This window comes from Ambystoma mexicanum, chromosome 11, assembly GCF_040938575.1.
Source record: "Ambystoma mexicanum isolate Mex_15411 chromosome 11, UKY_AmexF1_1, whole genome shotgun sequence".
In the NCBI taxonomy this organism is placed as follows: domain Eukaryota; kingdom Metazoa; phylum Chordata; class Amphibia; order Caudata; family Ambystomatidae; genus Ambystoma; species Ambystoma mexicanum.
Window position 1 is genome coordinate 98,567,896 of NC_090934.1, and position 18,807 is coordinate 98,586,702.

An 18,807-nucleotide genomic window follows, 5' to 3' on the forward strand; every position below is an offset into this window, starting at 1 on the left:
TGAACCGAAAAACAATAATCAGCTAACATCTAAACATTGGTGCAGTGTTCTAAATGCCCCCAAAGTATGCAGTATTGCTGCTTGTCTAGCAACATTTAACATGATCATGATACGCGCACTGCTTACTGAAAAGCGCGGCAACTGCGACCAAGCTCGCGCCACCAACAGAATGAAGTCGTTGGTGATCGATAGACTACAAATCCCAGCGACCAATGCAACTTCAAGGTGGCTTGAGTGCAAGGTTTGGGGTTGGCCTGGCGCGCCTACTGTACACTGGGAAACTGAGTCTAGGTTGTTGCTTCGGCCGCCTCTCCTTCCGCGCTCCCAGAAATCCCAGCGTTTGCTGACAGGCAGTGAACAAGGCTCCAGGCAGGGTTGGTGACGTAACACGCACGGCACTCTGGGAAGAATAGTCTGGTTTGTGCTTTCGGTCAACGCACGTATCTTCTGAAAGCACTATATTTCCCAAGATCCTCCGCGCCCCAGTTACAGGATCTACTTCTGTGCTGCGTGTTTGTCGGCTGCCTAGTACCCCGTGCGTTGCGCAGCGGGTTTGTAGGTAAGTGGTCGAGTTTTCCCGGGGGTACGCCGCTCTAGATTCGGCTTTTCCTTATTCATATTCACCCGTTAGGCCGTCGTGTCTTTCGGACTGCCTGGCCTAGCGAAGCACGGCCGCCCGACCTGGCCAGGTTCCGGTGCGGGCACCAAGAAGGCCGAGATTTCAGGCCCAAGCCCGTGATTGCTGAAAATCGCTTTGTTTGAGCTCCTCTGTGGCCCGGTGATGTAAATCCTCCGTCTCGTTTTCGTGCGTGTTCTTTTCTGTCAGTTTCTGGAAAAAACAAAATGGCTGGCGCGGCCCGGGAGCCATTTGTTGACTACAGCCCTTTGCTCCTTCCCCGGCGTGTGCTGGTGTTAATGGGACACGTCCCTTTGAAATATGTTTACCCTTTTGTCCCGTTGTAAGAGCTTGGCCCACGTTACTACAGTGCAGAACCCCCCCCACCGCTCCCCCAAAACCTCTTAATATAATGTACCCCTTTCTGTTAATCCTGGAAATGAAAACTAGCTCTTACCCAAACTTTACTTTCTTGCCACTTAAAGATATATATATCCCTTTTATTGTCGCACTAAGTATCCGGTTTGCAGAAGAAGAAAAAACAGGCGTAAAGACGTCATGGGAACACGTCCTTGGCGTTTTGTTACCAGCATGTTATTTTACGGTACACTTAGTTTATGGGGACCCTATAACGGTGCAGAGATGCACTATGGGGAGGAATGCATGCCTGTACATCAACCGCTATTGGTGTGTACCCCCCCCCCCATACAATCTGTGCCCCCGTGTGTCAATGGTGAAATCTTTATTTCCCCACCTGCCTTTTTTAATTTGAACATGCTATGGTTTGGTTGAGCTTTAAAGGCTGCTCAACTGGAGTGTTTTGTAGTGTAGATGGAGTGCATGTCTTCTAGTCATCTTGAGTTTTTGAAGCCCTAGTATTGCCAGGTCCTGATGTCCAGAGATGGCGCCTTCGTTTTTTAAAATATTTAGAATTGTTCTTTTATAACGCGCTTAATTCCAGAGATTGGTTTTCTAAGCACAGGATCGGGATTCGAACCTGGGTTGCGAGGCGTGAACCCGTTGCCCATGAGCTATCCCGCTGCCTTACTGGTATGATGACGCATGCATGTGGCTGCTTTGGGTGATGCAGCATTGTTGCGTGATTGTGCTATAGGGGTGTTTGGAGCACACCACGTGCACCGTGCAAGCAGTACAAAGGTACAGATGGAGCTCGCAGGCAGAGAGCGCCTCGCTTGGATATGTGCAGAACATGTGTTGTATGCAGGGAGGAGCAGGGGGGGGGGGGGGGCGTGGGGCGTGAGCCAGTAACCTAGGGAAGCACACGGCGATTTTCCGCAAGTGTCAAATCACGCTCATTGGCATTTCCACTGGCCCATGGGGAAAAAATCGGCAACTAAAAGGCGAACACCATTGTAAAAGCTTTCTCATATATAACTCGTTTACGCTTTTCATAACCTAAAAGAAAAGTATTAACAGTGGAGTAGGCTACATGGCTTGGACTGGAGCTGTGCCTCTTAATCTCAGTAAACAAGTCGATATGAAATTCTAGTATTATGGATGTTCCCATTGCTTTCTGGTAACTTATCGTTCAGATTTTTCCTGCGAATTTTGAGGCATCAACCTCCATGGCTGAAACTCAATTTTTAAGTTCCGCTACCTTCAGTGGTATGATACCCCATTTTTATTCAAGATGGTCCTGGACCCTTCCATCCCAGGAAGGGGTGATGTAGTCATGGGTCGTAAGTACTGTGATGAGGAAGAGTGGAACTAGGACTAAGCCTACACTGACTAACATTAATAGAAAATGCATTAACTTTAAAGCCCTCTGCATCGCTTGCAAACCACTACACGGGCAAGGAGCTGGATGTCTCCAAGCTAAAATCAACTGCTGCCAACTAGGAAGAATAACTGAGATCGAGCAACATCCAAAGAGGAAGAAAACTACATGAGGAAATTTGGAGCAACAGTAATCTCCTATTTGATAGCTATGGAACTTAGTACTGAAGGAAATAAGAATGACTGAAGACAACCTAATTTAAAGACAACTGAAAGCCAGGCTATTCAACTCAGGGACATATCCTGGGACCAAAGCAAACCACCTGGGACAATACTGATCGAAGAACCAACAATAAAACAAACACACCTCTAGAGCCGAACTAACCATCCCTCACTACACAAGCCAAAAAGGCCAGCAAAACTACGCACCAAAATGTAACACTAACCACGACACAAGACCAAAAACTTGGAAATTGCAAACAACCCAGACACTGGACACTACCCCCTCCAGACACACCAATCCCAGTACACACAACAAAGCACATGCAGAAAGCATACACACGCAGACGCCAGTTTCTACTGGTTCTGCAAGCATCATCCAAAGAGCACAACTTCTATCCTATCCCTCTTCCCTCAGTAACCAACCCCAACCACTTTTCTTAGAGCCCTGCAAGGGCCTGCTGACCATCCAAATGGTAGCCGTGCATGGTATAAATCATCATAACATCAGAGCATTGTCGCTTCTTTTTCAAACCAGTTGTTGTTCCTAGGACAATCAAAAGCTAGCAGTGGATGGGCCAAGACTTCAACATGCAGAAAACGTTTGCTGCATTGTCATTTTATTTTTATCATAGTTGCTTGGTTCACGCAGAGCAGGGGGGATAAACCTTGGGATGTTTAGTCAAAGATGAAAAATGATTGGAGCCTGATGCTTGCTTGTCTGTATTCAGTTGATGGTCTGAATCCAATACGTTCATAAGGTTAAGTTGCTGTTCTGTACATTTATGGGAAAGTAATACACTGAGCACCAATCCAGGTGTCTTCCGTGCCGTTTATCAATCTATTCTGAACCTTTGTTGGCAGAGGAAGCCAAACTATAGCGTAAATCAAGCAATTTGTTGATCTGACCTGCATATTAATGGAAACTAGTCGTGCCTTTTTTGTGCACGTATGGCCTGAAGGTAATAAATAAGTTGTCTTGACATGGAGTCAGCTGTTCTTTTCTCCTATGATAACTTTACTTCCACATCCAGGCAGTGCCAATTCCCTCCTACTTTGGGTTCGGGGGTTTTAGTAAAAGGCTGGCAATGCATTCTTGTGGGTTTGGTGACATTTTGACACTTTTTGGGCAGAAAGGTAGGACCACCTCTATAGCAATTATTTACAAAACTATAAGAGCAGGGAATCAGTTTCTGTTTCTCTGGCGAATTTAATTGCCACTAGATACAGGGCTGTCACATGCCTCAAATGCAGGAAACGTCAGATTTTCAGGATAGCCCTAATATTCATGATATTTGCATAACATTCTAAATGTATGCAATTATCCTCGTGAATATTAATAAGGGACGGACATCCTGAAACCAGTCAGGATTCCAGCCTGGTTGGGGGGACAACTCTGCACTATAAGGACTGTTTAATTGTAAAAATGTGGTCGTCTCCCTTCGTTCAAACTGGCGTGCATCCCCTTTGGTAACGTTCATCATTGGTTTCTTAAGGCCTTTTACTGCTGCACTGTGCTGGGATATTGCCGTTCCTGCTGAGAGCACTAATTGAAGACACTATCACACTGACGAATCCAGTATTGGAGGACCCGGGTAGGGTTTTTAAAGTCACATAATTCAGCCACTGTTGGTTTAGTTTATTATTTATAATGCGCCATTATACCCAGGTTATCACTTTACAGTAACTGGCCTTCTGTTGGATGGATAATACCAGTTGAAATTCCAGACTTTGTCTGCCTTGCTTGCCAGTTTCCTAGTACTGGTCAATGGTAAAGGCTGCCCACTTAATCCACTTTGCCTCCCTTGAAAGAAGGGCAAGCTAGTAACTTCCCCAGGGCCATTGTGGTTTTGATGGCTCAAGCTTCAGTTTATTTGGCCATTATGGTACTACCAAAATCGTATAGTTTCTGTTCCGGATTCTCATCACCAGCTTGGGAATCGATGGTGATGGCTGGCCACAGTATTGTCATGGCATCAGTTCACTTTCTCTGGAGTCTTCTGCAAAAGTCTGGTAGTAATGCTTTCTCTGAAATGGCACACTACTACGTGTTCGTTCGGGTGCATGACCCATGCACACGTTTTTCAGTGTTCAGTGCTGATATAGCACTGAAATATCCAACTTCTCTATTTGCATTGAGCGCCTTTGTAAAAGCGCTGTATGATTTTAGTGGCAACTGGTACAGTAATAGTGCCTAGTGGCAACAAAATGAATGCAGGCTTTAAGAAGGATGGCCTAGAAATCGGTTGTTAGGAAGATATGAAAGAAGGTGTGCTTTGAGACTGGTTTGGAAAATGTGCTGAGGATGAGTGACTGGGGAAGTGTTTCTAGTGCTTAGTGGCGAGGAGTGAAAAAGAACCAACAGGACTGAGCATGGAAGGGCTGATTTTGAGAATGAAGGGCATGTGGGGGCGACTAAAGGGAAATTAAGGTTGCGTGGCACCCTCTGCGTTTGAAGAATACATGCATCAAAACGACGAAGAGATATAGGCAATGTAGTACACAGTGCAACATTTGCACATAGGGCTAGCCGACAGCTGGTCCTATTTGACTCTTGGCAAGTAAGAACTTGTGTGCTCTGTGTATGTGTAGAACTGAAGTGGTGAGTGGCTTTCCAGCTAGCTACTCGCTTGCAACTTGAAATTCTGCCCCCTGATATAGAAAAGGCAATGAAGCAACGTGAGGGAAGTGAGGATTAAACAATTGATTTTTGTCAGCAGAACAGAGGGGAGCAAGATGGAAATCATTAAGACCAAGGAGAAGGGCAGAGCAATAGTACGTACTAGAGAAGAGTAGTGATAGGGAATCTAGCAGTATGAAGCCATGATGCGTGTGTGCACAGTGGATGTTAAATTGAACTGGCGAGGCACTGTTTTGAGATATGTAGGGCGGTATCAAAAGTCTTCAGTTGCCAGCAAAAAGTTGAGAAGTGGCTGGATGAATGGTGGCAAAGGAGGAGGGATGTGGCTGTAGGATGGTAGCTGTAAAGAAGAGAATTTCAGTCTTGGAGTAGTTAAGATGATGAAAATTAAGACATTACAGCTGTATGGCAGTCACAGTTGGAGATGGTGGAATAGGAGGAAATGATTGTCTAGTTGGAAATGTATGGGACTTGTTATAGGAAGCAATAAGAGCATAGAGAAGAATGATATAAAGTGGAAAAAAGAAAATGGCTAAGTGGAACCCTGTAGAGAAGTGACTATGAGGGTGAAGTGGGTCCGGACCGAGTCAGATTTAGACAATTAAAAAAATGGGTGAAACCAGAACACAAATTAGTTAAGAGACCAGAGTAGGACCAAGTGATCCATAGTGCCAAAGGCAGCAAAAATATCAGAAGAATGAGGACAGAAGAGTTTAGATCGGCAGGCGGAGAAAGAAGCTGTAGACACATGTAGAGCTGTTTCTGTGCAATGAGAAACGTGGAAACCGGACTCGAGGAGTGAAATAAAAGAACAGATTTCCATGTGATGAATCTTGGGTGTAAACCGCGTGCTCATGAAATTTTACAAAGAAATTTAATTTCAGCTGCCACGAGCCTACTCTTCTAAACTAGTAGTGCGATCTCATTCTTTTGCTAAAATGGGGTGCTTAATTGTACCAGTTTCTACAGAAGTGTTGCAGCGGCTGGTTGACTAATGGCAAAATGTTGGGAACCAGAGGAGGGAAGTTTAGTGGTCCCATTAAATGACACGGCAAAAACCCTAAAAATGAAATTCCCTAAAATTTTAATTCTGCCCAAACAACCCTCCTGTACAGTGTTTTCTGTGTTTAACAAGGAGCCCAGTGGGTGTGCACTCTGAAGGTATTCTATCTTAATGTGACGCTTGGCTACTCGTCACAAATCTATCTAACTGTAGGGAGTTAACAGCACCCCTTGCAACCAGAGCAGTCTAGGTATGGGTGCCTGTCCCCACTCTATGGGCCCTTGTCAATGCACTTGTTTCCCTGTGGCTGCAGTGGTGCAACTACTGTCAAGTTAATAGTTGGTGGAGGGGAGTCAGGAGGTCTTGGGTAGGGGGTAAATGGGTTGGAAGTTAGGGGGGAGAGCAGGGACAAGATTATTTTTCTTGTCATCCTGGCATGTGCCAAATGTGACATGAGAGTTGGAGTAATGTTAATGAGGATGGTGAGATATGGACCATAGGTTGAGCTCTAAAGTAAGCAAAGGGAGTGGACCAAGAGGGGTGGCAGTTGGAAGGGCAGCAGTGTCGAGGCCAGTGAGTGGGGAGATGCGACTGATTGGGGGAAGGCACAAGAAGGGATAGTAGAGAGAAATGGAGAGATGCTACTTTGGCAGTGACATTGTTGGCAAAATCGGATTAAGAAAGATGAGCTACTGATCTGGAGGGGGAGGCAAACGGGATTTTTTGAGTAGTTGGAAAAGAGGTTGAAGGGAGTAGGCTCAGAAAAATATCGTTTCTTGGCTGCCAGTAATGACTGGTCGTAATGCTATACAAGGAGGTTAGAGTAGTGGGTTCGGATGACCAAGGTTTCGTCGTCTGTTCTGCTTTATTTGACGTTTTCTCCATCAGGCGCGGTTCTGTACGCTTCTCGGGAGCTTTGAGTTTTGTTCACTAGACTGTTGTTTTAGGACCAGCTGAGAGCTGACCTCCCCTATTCCTTCAGAAAAAACCTTGCCATTCATCTCTACCTGACTGAAAACTAGCCTTCCTCTGAAACTGTTAGGCCAGTCTTACTTGCTCCTAACTGTATATTTGTCAATTGTGTGCATCCATAGATACTAAGACATATTTAACCGTGCCCTTTTGCTAAATTTAGCCTGCATATTGTATTTCCTGTGTACTGTGATTTTTTTTTTTTTCCATTTATTGCCTGTATATTTTGTAACAATTGTAAGCTTCGCATATCCTTCGGCGCCCTGCTACTCGCGGTTCTGGTGCGCCTTATAAATGTAATAAACAAACCATTGTCACAGTATTGCCTGTCCTGATTTATCAGACTTTCCCTTGAATCCTGGCTTGAAGTGCACTGGACTGAATAGCCGGTTCTCTGATTAAGGGTAGTGTTTCACCCCAGAGAGTTCTTTATTCAGTTCTTGAATACTCAATTTGCTTACCTGTTTGAGAACCATAAATATGATTGAATTTAAGCCTTGCTCTTCCGAGACCTTGCATAGGGGACTATTTTGCATATACTTTCCTTGATGCCTTTGATCAGTGCTTGGCTCTTGGGTTTGTTGTCTGAGATGCCTATCTAACGGCGTCTGGAAGGGGATGGGGTGAATTTGGTCAGTGAACCACCCCCAACCTGAGGTGTTACACGTGCTTGATGAGAGCAGGTTCCGTGCTTGTGAGAAACGCAGAAACCTGGCCACCAATTGGACTGTCATTTTCTGTGTCTATGGCTGCAACTGGAATTTCCCAGAGTTGTGCAGAAACATCTGCTTGCACGTATGCCTGACTCTGTGCTTGGCTGTAACATGAATCTTGGCATTCTTATCCTAGCCATCCTGAACTTTTAGCCAGGCCTCTACTTTTTTTCTGTTTTCCTTATTTTATTTGTTGATGTTCTCAATCATTTTATCACTATGCCAATGGGATCCTCTCGTTCCCGCCCCACCTTATGGCAGTACCTTACATGTCTGTTCCCGGAGATAGTTGCTTCCATGGCTGATGCTCTTGCCCCTGCGAGTTCCACCTGTTAATGTCCTCGATATTTGGAGTGCAATCTCAACACTCTTGTATTGCTTTAGGAAGGCTCCAGCAGTTTCCTGCGTGTAACTTAAACTGTTGTATGCAGTGCACAGACTACCTTTTTGTTGACTGGAGTCTAGGGTCTTGACCGTCTGTCGAAGAGCATCTGGTTATGGTGGATAATAGAACCCAGTTTGTAGGAATTCTTGCATTGATTACTCTTCAGCTTTCAAAGGGGTCCGTTTTGACATCTGTGCACTTGCACATGGAGATTTGCACTGCATCCTTGTAGGTATTTTTCCCTGAAGGCAAAGATCAATATTGGGACCCTAGCTGTATGTTTACATTGTTTGGTCCTTGGATCCCTTGAGGGCCGACTACTATCTTTGAAGTATTAAAGTCCATTCCATCGTCCACTTGAGCTAATAACATATGTGCTTCTATGTATAGATGTATCCAGCTCGAGTAGTCTAAATCACTTGAGGAAAAGGATGTATACTTAGGCTATCATGCTGATGTAGACTGCGACAGCTTCTTTACTTTGTTTTCTCTTAAGGGTCTGTCCACTTTTTAGAGATTTTGTAAGAACTTTGTCTCCCTTCTTTTGCAGGGAGGAATATTACAAAATTGGTTGGTGGAGTTGGACATCTTTAGGTTTTCTTCTGTTGTCTTTGCAGGGCTCATTCTAAATGGTCTGCGGGCCCTATGCAGCTTGCCAACAGCACAACATTCTAATATTGTTCTGGTCGTTCCATGTATACCTGGTCTGTCTTGTGCCTGCTTTGATGACAGCCTGCGTTATCTGAATGAAAGATGGCCTCCCTCTGTCCGCTATTACAGTCCCTATGTTTCCTTCATGCTGGAGATGTCTCCTAGAGGAATCTTTACTCTTCCCATAAGTGTATTTGCCAGACATGGGAGAGTTGCCGGTGGGAGGGGCCAGGGTGGGGTGTTTAAGCACGCTGAAAATCTGCTAAACTCTGTCCCTGTCCTGAGGGCAGGAGCATTTCAACTGAGCAATTGATAGCCGTGTGCCATTCTTCATCCAGTGATGGGGCGGTGCAAAAATACACTAAAACGATTTCCTGTCATTGTTGGTTTTTAAATTAATTGCTAGTACAAGGAAGAGGGAAGTGGAATTAGTTTAGCAACAAGGCTGAAGAGAACCAGTGGGCCCAAGTGAGTGGGCATCCCAGGGCATTCGGACGACAGCGACAAAGACAATTTGAATGTTAATGAGATTGCTAATGAAGAAACCACAAGATTGTTAGGACGCAGAGAAGGCAAAGTACCGATTCAAACTCCCAATGAGATGCAAGGGTGGGGCCAAGTTTGAAAGAACATTAAAGCAGACGGATATAACAACTCAAGAATGGTGTATGCAGCTTTTGTGTTAGATGAACTGTGGCAACATAAATCCTGGGGAAGGATACCAGGCAATTGAAATACAAAGAGGTCCTGGCAGGAGTGTATACCAGGCGACTTGCAAAAGCTACAACAAATGTTGAAGAAATATGGTGTTTGCTAGACAAAGAAGAAACGTGTTAAAGGAAGAATGTTACAGAACTTGTTACCTAACCAGGGTGTGGTGAATCAAGGAGATCCACTTAGTAAAAAGATTTCCATCTCATTTAAGCATTCAGGGTAAGGGAACCACCCTCTGGATCCAAGGACTTTGTTTTACTGTGAAGCACTTCTTTGTTTTAGCTGTTCTAATTTTCATTTTTGAGTACTTTTGCGTTGAAGACTTGTTTTGTTTGTAATGTGAGGGTTTGGATAGGACGTTTTGCACACCACTGTGCTTTTTGGATTGACATCCTGAAGGACAGATCCTTCGTTTTTTGTTTCTAGGCAGGGAAGCTTCTCTTTAGCATAGGGCCAGAGAAGCATTTTTCCAACCCAGTTATGTTACAGGTTTTTATAAAGTGCATGTTCGCTAAAAGCATCATGGCGCTGGTGGGACATCAGGAAACATGGGTTTATAACAGGGAGGTTTTTAGGAGCCAGCAGAAGGCAAGGTGGTCAGTGGTAGCTTGCATGGAAAAAGTGAGGGTGTTCCATAGTTTGGCCGCTAGGATTGAAAATGGGCTGCAACTTACTAGAGCATGCTGAAACCGGGAATGGGCGTCTGGCATTCTCATATCTTAAAGTGCGACTGGGCTGGTAATGTTGAAACTTATTCTGATGGAATTTTGCCCCACTCCAAGCGTGCTGTGCAATACAGAGTGACTTGAAAACAGTCTGTTTCTGAACTGACAGCCAATGTAGGGGCCCCGAAACTGGTGTAATATGTGCCCCATAGGCAGTGTTGGTGGCTACCCGAGCTGCAGATTTCTGTAACAGCTGAAGCCAATAGATGGTCTATGCCGGTTGAGCCAGGAACAAAGAATTGCAATAATAAAGACCAGCTCGATACCAGGGAGGACACCACCTAAGGGCATAGCTTCTGTGGGAGAAAAGGTGAAACTTTAAGTACCCTAAAATGAAAATAGCCAGAGCTGCATATAGAACAGACCAGTACTTCACCCAGGAGACTCCGACAATAGAAATCCTGGGATCCTAACTGAGCAGACAGAGGGGCAAGGGCCAGAATGCAGGGCACCAGAGTGAAGGGAGCTGAGATGATGGAAAAAGGGACGTGGGAAAGAGGGGCTGCCACCACCATCTGTCTTGTCCCCATTAAGTTTCAACCAGTTGCTCCCCATCCAGTTGCTCGCTGACCCCAGGCAACCGTGAAGCTGAGGCGCAGTGTCCGGCTTGGCAAGATCCAGCCGGGCGATTATTTGTCATCTGCGAAAGAGTATGATGGGAAGGCATGCAATCGAAATGAGGAGCAAGAGGCCGAATGTAGATATTAAAAGGTGTGGGGGACAAGGCAGGTCCCTGAGGAACACCTAAGGCAATGTTTTGAACGGTAGGTTACAAAGTCTCATTCATCAGAAATGATGTAAACCCAGCGTGCACCTGACCAGAAAGGCCTGGCTTGGAGAAAGTGGCCGGCAGGGTGGGATGATTAAGGTCGAATAGAATCAGGGCTCATGATTCTACCAGCCCCTGGTCTAACAGTCTGGTCAGGTCTTCCACAACTGATACGAGAACACTTTCCATGCCACTGGCCCTAACCTGACAAACTGGTCCAGAAACTGAGAGTGCTCCAGAAAAGATGAAAGAAGTGGGGGAAATCAAGGATTAAAGGAGTTTCTTCAGGAACTGGAACAAAGAACTAAAACGCAAATTACCCAAAATGGAAGGGTCGAGCTTTTCAAGTAAAGGCATAACCTGGGGAATGAGGACAGTCGAGCAAGATTAATAGCCAGGGGGTAATGGGGTCTATAATCTCCTATAGTAAATCTACTGGGATCTCGTCAGATGGAGATGAAGATTTAAGACCCTGGCTTTTATAACATTGCATGGCGTAAACGCTGGCAAGGTGGACTCGTTCTGTTATTGAAAACTGCAGACTGTCCTTGTCAATGGATTGCAGTCCGGCAGGGGCAATCAGTGCTTGTATGTTACTAACTGTAACAAAAAAACGGCCTTTGCGTCACACAATGATTGTGATGATGCAATGGTGGTCCTAGCGTTGTTCTTGGAAGAAAGAACGCACTAGAGAAAAGAGCTTTCTGCTTGTTCAGTGCTCCTTCCACTTTGGTGTAATATTTGGTTTTAGCAAGTCAAATTGCCTGATGGTATGCCTTGGAGTTCCTCTTAAACAAGAATCTTATCCACCAGTGTATATGAAGACCCGCCATAGCATTCTAATTGGCGTTTTCTTTGGTGCCGAGTTTTTAGCATGTCGTCAAACCATGGTTCTGAAACCTGGGATTTGCTGGGGGGAGTACCATGTGTCTGGAGTTCAGAGCCTGTCTTTCCTTCATACCTGGTGCCAACAAGTGGTGGGTGCTTGAGTTGGTGGGAGCGGGGGAGCATAAGAGTTGGTCATATAATCTGAGCAGGACATGGAGAACATGTGGTGGCCAGAGTAGATGATGCAAACATTTTAATACAAGGTATTACCCAGCACATGTGTGGGCCCATGGACCAATTGCACCAGATTTAAATCGGTCATCGTTTCAATGAATTGGTATTCTAGGGCATAAATCCGCCAGATTTTGGAGATCTAGATACAAGGTTGATGCCAGTTCGTGGAACTGCTCGCAAAAGGACCGTCGGCCGCAGGGGGGTCGATAAGCGCAAGAATGTGGACCGAAAAAACATGTGGCATGCTAATGCACCATGGAGAAGCTCCCATTTCACGTATTGATTCAAAGCTGTAAGGTGTGCTTTGAAAATGATAGCGACCCCCTCCGCCTCCCCCGCTTTAGCAGTAGCACGATCCAAGCGCAGCAAATTATACGTGCCAGGAAGGGCTTGTATGACTGCCGGACCGGAAGTGTCCTTTGCTTCGCCAGGTTTCTGTCACACACAGAGTAGATAATCGCTGATCAAATCGTGGCACGAAGCAGCGTGCTTAACTAGCTCTCGGGTGCCAATGCTTGCCTCTGTTCTAGGTTCCCCGCGATACAAATAAAATATATGCAATGGTAGATCCGACGTTTAGTAGATCCTCACGGGACCAGCTGATTTGCATTGTGCAATGGGTGGGGGGAGAGGGAGTGTGCCCGGTTTAGTCCAGGGCCCAGACTGCATACTGACGAGCAAACTGGCTGGATTTTGGCACGACTTTGGCACGCACAGATCTAGCCTGCTGCACTTCCGGTATGCCACATCCATACACATGGTATTGCGGCAGCCTGGTCCCTCCCACTGAAGACAGTGAAGAGACTCTAGGGTAGGGGTGCACAACTGATTTTGACAGAGGGCCGAAAGTACCTTACATGAGGGCTATAGTGGGATGAAAAGTAAATGTGGGTGGGGCGGTAGGCGGGGCGTGGCAGGAGGCTTTTTAAACCCCCAATTTGTACTAAACACATGGAAAAAGAATGTTTTTGAGGGGTAACGATTTTTATTTGCATTTCAAACTTACATTTTGTACTACACATATTCCATTGTTATAATTTCTATTTAGTTATTGTATCTCGCCTGTTTACTTCAATATATTTTATTGACCCTAGATACACTGTCCCATGGCCCCCTCACCCCCAACCAAACATTATGCCCCATGTCACTCACCCCCAACCAAACTCACCACACACACAAACATGCACCCATACAGACCCGAACCCCCACCCCCAACTCAGCACACAAAAAACATTCAAATCAAAACATTCATACACATCCGACACCCCCGCCCCTGCATCTCAACATACACACAAAATACATTCAAATACAAATATTCACACCCCCCCACATCTCAACATACACACAAAATACATTCATACACCCCCCCACATCTCAACATACACACAAAATGCATTCAAACACAAAACATTCATACACATCCGACACACACCCCCACCCCCGCATCTCAACATACACACAATACATTCAAACACAAACATTCATACACATCCGACACCCCCCCCCCCGCAACATACATACACACAAACATAAAGCAAAACAAACCCGACACACAAACACAGACCACTTACCGGAGAAGTGCTGGAAGGCAGGCAGGTAAGCTGGAACGCTGGAATCGTACTACGGCTGGCGTGGTCCAAGGCTGAAATGCCTTCCGGCATCAAGCCTTATGGACCACGCCAGCCGTAGTGCTGGCCCTCCATTGGTGCAGCACACACGCATTATGTGGCTCGTAGGAGCGACGTGATGCGTGTGTGCGCTGAGCCAATGAGGGCCAGTGTTTTCACCAGCCCGGAAGACAACAAAGACTTTCCTAATGGAGGGTGACCGCAGGCCGCCCTCCATTAGGAAAGTCTTTGTGCCTCACGGGCCGGTTAAAGGGGCATGGCGGGCCGCAACTGGCCCGCGGGCCGTATGTTGTGCACCCATGCTCTAGGGTGCTCAGTGAGTGGATGTCTGAAAAGAAAGACTGCCTCCAGTCAGACACGAGACCCTGGTGGCTTAGAGCAGGCAGACAGGCACCTTCCTGCTGGCAAGTCCAGCTTACAAGGAAACCAAAAGAAATTATAATGACCCCCAATATAAAAAGGTGGGGAGCGTTGTGTTTCTAAAAACGGTGCCCAGTCAAACGCCCCACTCGCAGTAGCAACTTTTAAAGAAAATGAAAAGCATGTTAGCCTAATTGGGCAAATAGCACATAGCAAAACACACCCGACTGGTAGCCCAGCTGTACCTGATGTCTTCATGCAAATAAGTCTTTTTAACCAAAAACATGACAACTTTGTGTTCGGCTTTCATTTCTGACTTCTCACATTGGGTTGTAGTTGTATCATAGTCCTAGCATTTTGCTTTGTCTCTAGTTGCAACAGTAATATCAGCATGGCTTTTACACCTGCAAACTTAACTAGATCTGCTTATTTTATGAACACGGTATGCAATGATGGGCTCATTTTGAGTTCCAGTTTACAAGGTTTTTTGCAAGCTTTTTTTCTTATGTCTTGCTGCAATATCCTTTCAAAAAGGATGCATACTTGAAACAAGGTTTGTGTGTTGTGTTGGTTCATGCTGCATGTTTAAAACGAGCTTTGCTTTGGATCACCTCTTCTTATGAAGGATTTTATATAAATAAGGCTAGATTTAATTCCATTCCTGTGGAGCCGTTGCTGCTAAATGGTAAGCGACTGGAGCAGAGTCAAACTGCTTGTTTTGTAATGCTGCACATATTATGTTTATTTGTACGAATATTTTTTTTTTCTTTTTTTTTTTTCCTAGCATGCACACACATCAGAATAAACACTTTGTCTCTAATTTCAAGCGAGGCTGGTTTTTCTCGGTGCTGTGCTGCACTCTGCTTGTTGTTGAGGCTTGTCTGCCCGACAGGCGGTTGGACTTGGACTATTTGTGAAAAGCATTGAAAATCAGGGCTTCTTGCGTTTTTTTTATTTGAATGAAGTTTTGTTTATATTTTTCCACCGATTTGTTTCATGGATTTATTATTGTGAAATGTCTGACTGAATGTTAAAATGAGCAAAACTGCATTAGGAATGGTTCTTTGTATAAAAACGTGGATAGTTGAATCAGTCAAGAGTGTTTTTACTTTGGCAGAGTAATGTTGAGCAATAAACCACAAACACTTGACAGGCTCTCTCCCGCTTGGATCAAATCTAGCAGACTCTGGGTGTAGAAACTGGTCTGCTTGACGGTACACTGCTTAACATTCTTACAAAATTAATCCAAGACAAAAATATTCGTATTAAACTTGCACAGATACAGAAACATGCACAACAGTTGCTTAAATGGATACAATACACGTGATTGGGGTTAGTAAGTAAAGTGCCAATGTGAAACAACTGTTCATACGCAACATGCTGGTGGTCTGACTCTGGTCTCCAAGTAATAAACATTTTGGACATTGTATGCTCTTCGTTTGAAAAGTGAAGGGTTCAAACTGCAATAATGAAACCTTCCCCCTTTCATTACTGGGAAACCACCGTCCAGTTAGAACAGTCAAAAACCATAATAAAAAATTGCTTCTCCTAGTAGGTATGTCTACAATGTAATCCAGCTTTAATAAGTATGTTATTCTTAAGAATCTTTATCGGGAGTTACGTCTTATCTTTTTTTTCTTTGTATTTTGTTTTTGTTCATATTTCCACCTTATTTTTTTATTGGTTTTATGGATTGTTTTTTTATTTATATTGTGTAACAAATGTCTTTGGCAGTGTTTAAAATGATAAATTGCCTTATGGGTAGTTCTTTGTATACACATTTAGATAGATCATTCAAGGGTGGTTTTTACTTTGGCAGAGAAATGTTGTTTATGTAAGTTTACATTATTGTATGAAGCTGTTGTAAGTTTTCAAATTTATTGTGGCGACAGACTTGCAGTTGGTTTTCTAAAAAAAAAAATCTAACACTGTCATGTCTCTTCAGAATGTATGTCTGGACCTTCTTTTCCCTATGTTTGCACTGCAATTTTGAATATTTGGTCACTGCATCTGGTATTAATGTAAATTCATCGGGATGAGGTTGAGAGGGCAATTTAATTGGGTCTACAAATTATCTACTTTCTTTTGAAGGGTCAATGTGGCCGTCGACCTGGACTTGCAGTTCATAGCTTGTACTCCTACAATAATTGCTTCATCGTCGCAAATGCCAGCACAAGAAGTGGGACTTCTGCTTGCACTTGGACAGGTACTGCTTGCTTTGGAATCTTTCATGCATAATCCTCAACAAACCTGCGTTTTAAAGTGTACTTATGGCCGTTGACCTGGACTTGTCAACAATTAAATGTTATGACTGCAGGGTCCCGTTTGTGTTTATTGTTAATACAATTTGGGAGCAGTGCAGAAATTATTTTTTTGTTCATTAATGGGCAAGGTTAATGTCAGTTGGTACCGTGGAAATCCTGCCCCGCTTAAGAGCAGCCAGTGTATTTGCAGTAGGATAAGATAACAAACCAAACGCCTGTCTGGTAGCTACAATTCCTGGGTATTATGCACCTTATTGCTTGGATTTTATAATGCGACCTGCAGAAATCTGTATGGAATCTGCATTATTTCAGTTATGTGCCACTGAATGCTCCTTTTTCATGTTTTTCCTGCCTTAGCAAATCAGGAGCATACGTTTTAGTATGTACAGCTAGAATGAGAGCCCTCATTATTCCAATGGACCTTTTTTTAATTTGTCTGGCACTTTGGGAGCGTGATATTGTAAAATTCCACTTCACTTCTGTTCCACTTTCTTGCTTTCCTAAACGTTTTGAAAATTCAAGGGGTGGTCGTTTCAAGCACACCGTAACTGATGTGGAATTGACAGTCTGAAGTGGTAATGTTGTTGGTCAGTGTTTTCAGGTAGTGGCTGAAGTTTGCTACTGTCATTTGTATGGCTCTAAAGCATTGTTGGCCTGGTGGCACCTTGATGTACATTCTTAGTCTGCTCGTGTAGACTGAGACACTAGGGTTTTGTGTGATGGGTCCATTAGTGAGCATAGGCCAGTGTGTCCGAGGGCAGTGTTGCACTGTGTACTGTAATTCTTATTTGTAAGTACTCTGGAAAAGAATGTTTAGTGCCCGTACAATAGTCTAGCAGCCCCAGTGAAGGTGTGATTGCAAAGGATCTGGGAGAAGGGTTTATTATGTTGCAGTCTACTTTACACCACATATGACTGGCCAAATTTAGCACACAACACAATGGTGTTTTTTTTAAAATAAAGAATACCCTTGCAATTCGAAGTACATCCATTCCCAGATGAAAACTATTTTTAACATATCAGAGGTGACCAGAAAAATTGACATCCGAGATATCCTATTCTATAAACCAACCTATTTCTATTCTACTGAATAGAAAAAGTATTTAGATGCATCATAATTTCAATGTGTTCAAGAAATTAATATCTAATTTGCAGTCTACGTAAGCACATAAGTTGTGGCTTTTTGCACAGTCTAGTGGTTTATAGCCAATTCTTAATGGAAACAGTCTGTGATAGACGAAGAGATGGGGCAAATTACTATTTGTGGCATCTGAGTAATCTTTTCGAACATCCTTGGTGGTAATATTCAATGAGTGGAGAATATGGTTGAAATATTCCCTACAGGTTCCAAAATACACCCACATAGTGACACCATTGAGCAGTCGGGAGGGTCTGCAATCATTTGGATTTTGGGAAAAATCATAAAGTTGGCTTCTGGTTTGCCTTCTATGATACCGTTTTCACATGTCCTCTCTTCGCTGGGATCTTTCCCCAACAGAATAAACTGGGAAGTGTTTTTGTCAAAAAAAACTAATTCATGTTTGATTTCATTTTTGTGGTGATTGTGACTTTTGGTAGTGTTTTAATAGCTGTCTTTCAAAAGGGTAGATTTCTATATATTGTCTTACCGGTTAGATATTCTATCACCATTAGTAGATTGCAAAGCTTCCTGTGGACATGGCCAGTGTATCCCCATTATTGGTGCGAAATGGAAAAGGTGGGCGTCTGGGAGATGAGGGCATCCCAAATCTTGAACTCTGGTCTAAACCACCAACTACTGCTGGGCTGGATTCGGGAGGGAGCCAAAGTTTGCACAGCGGCTGGTGCCTGTCTTGTCCCCACACAAAGTAAAAGCCCTAATCAAAATTAAAGGTTTTAGAAAATACTTATTTGTTACCTAAAAGGTCTATTGGGCTGCTTATGTAAAAATAGTCTGCACCGCTGGTAAAGCAAATTTAAACTCGGCTGCCACAAGCCTACTCTCATAAACCAATGTAGTGCGATATCATTCTTTGGCCGAAATGGGTTGATTAATTGTACCAGTTTCCTAGGTGCTATATGGGCTACCATAGGACCATATACAGAAGTGTTATAGTGGCTGGTCGACCAATGGCAAAACGTTGGGAACCTAGAAACCAGAGGAGGCAAGTTTAGTGGTCCCATTAAATGGCACAGCAGAAACCCTAAAACTTTAATTCCACCCAAACAACCACCCTGTACAGTTAGTATTTGAGGAGCCCAGTGGGTGTTCGCTCTGAAGGTATTCTATCTTAGTGACGCTTGTCTACTCATCACATATCTAAATGTGGGAGTTAACGGCACCCCCTTGCAACCAGAGCAGTCTTGGT

At 44.2% G+C, this 18,807-nt stretch overlaps 1 protein-coding gene across 3 annotated transcripts in view; it reads left to right on the forward strand.

Annotated features, from left to right (window-relative positions):
• Positions 1-402: 402 nt before the first annotated feature.
• Positions 403-18,807, forward strand: part of THRAP3 (thyroid hormone receptor associated protein 3) — a 422,162-nt gene continuing 403,757 nt past the window's right edge. For 2 of the 3 annotated variants that reach the window (XM_069622622.1, XM_069622623.1), the window contains exons 1-2: positions 403-559; positions 16,287-16,401. The gene's annotated coding sequence lies outside the window, so the exon portion shown is untranslated. The remainder of the gene's footprint in view (positions 560-16,286; positions 16,402-18,807) is intronic. The other variant, XM_069622624.1, reaches the window with a different exon arrangement.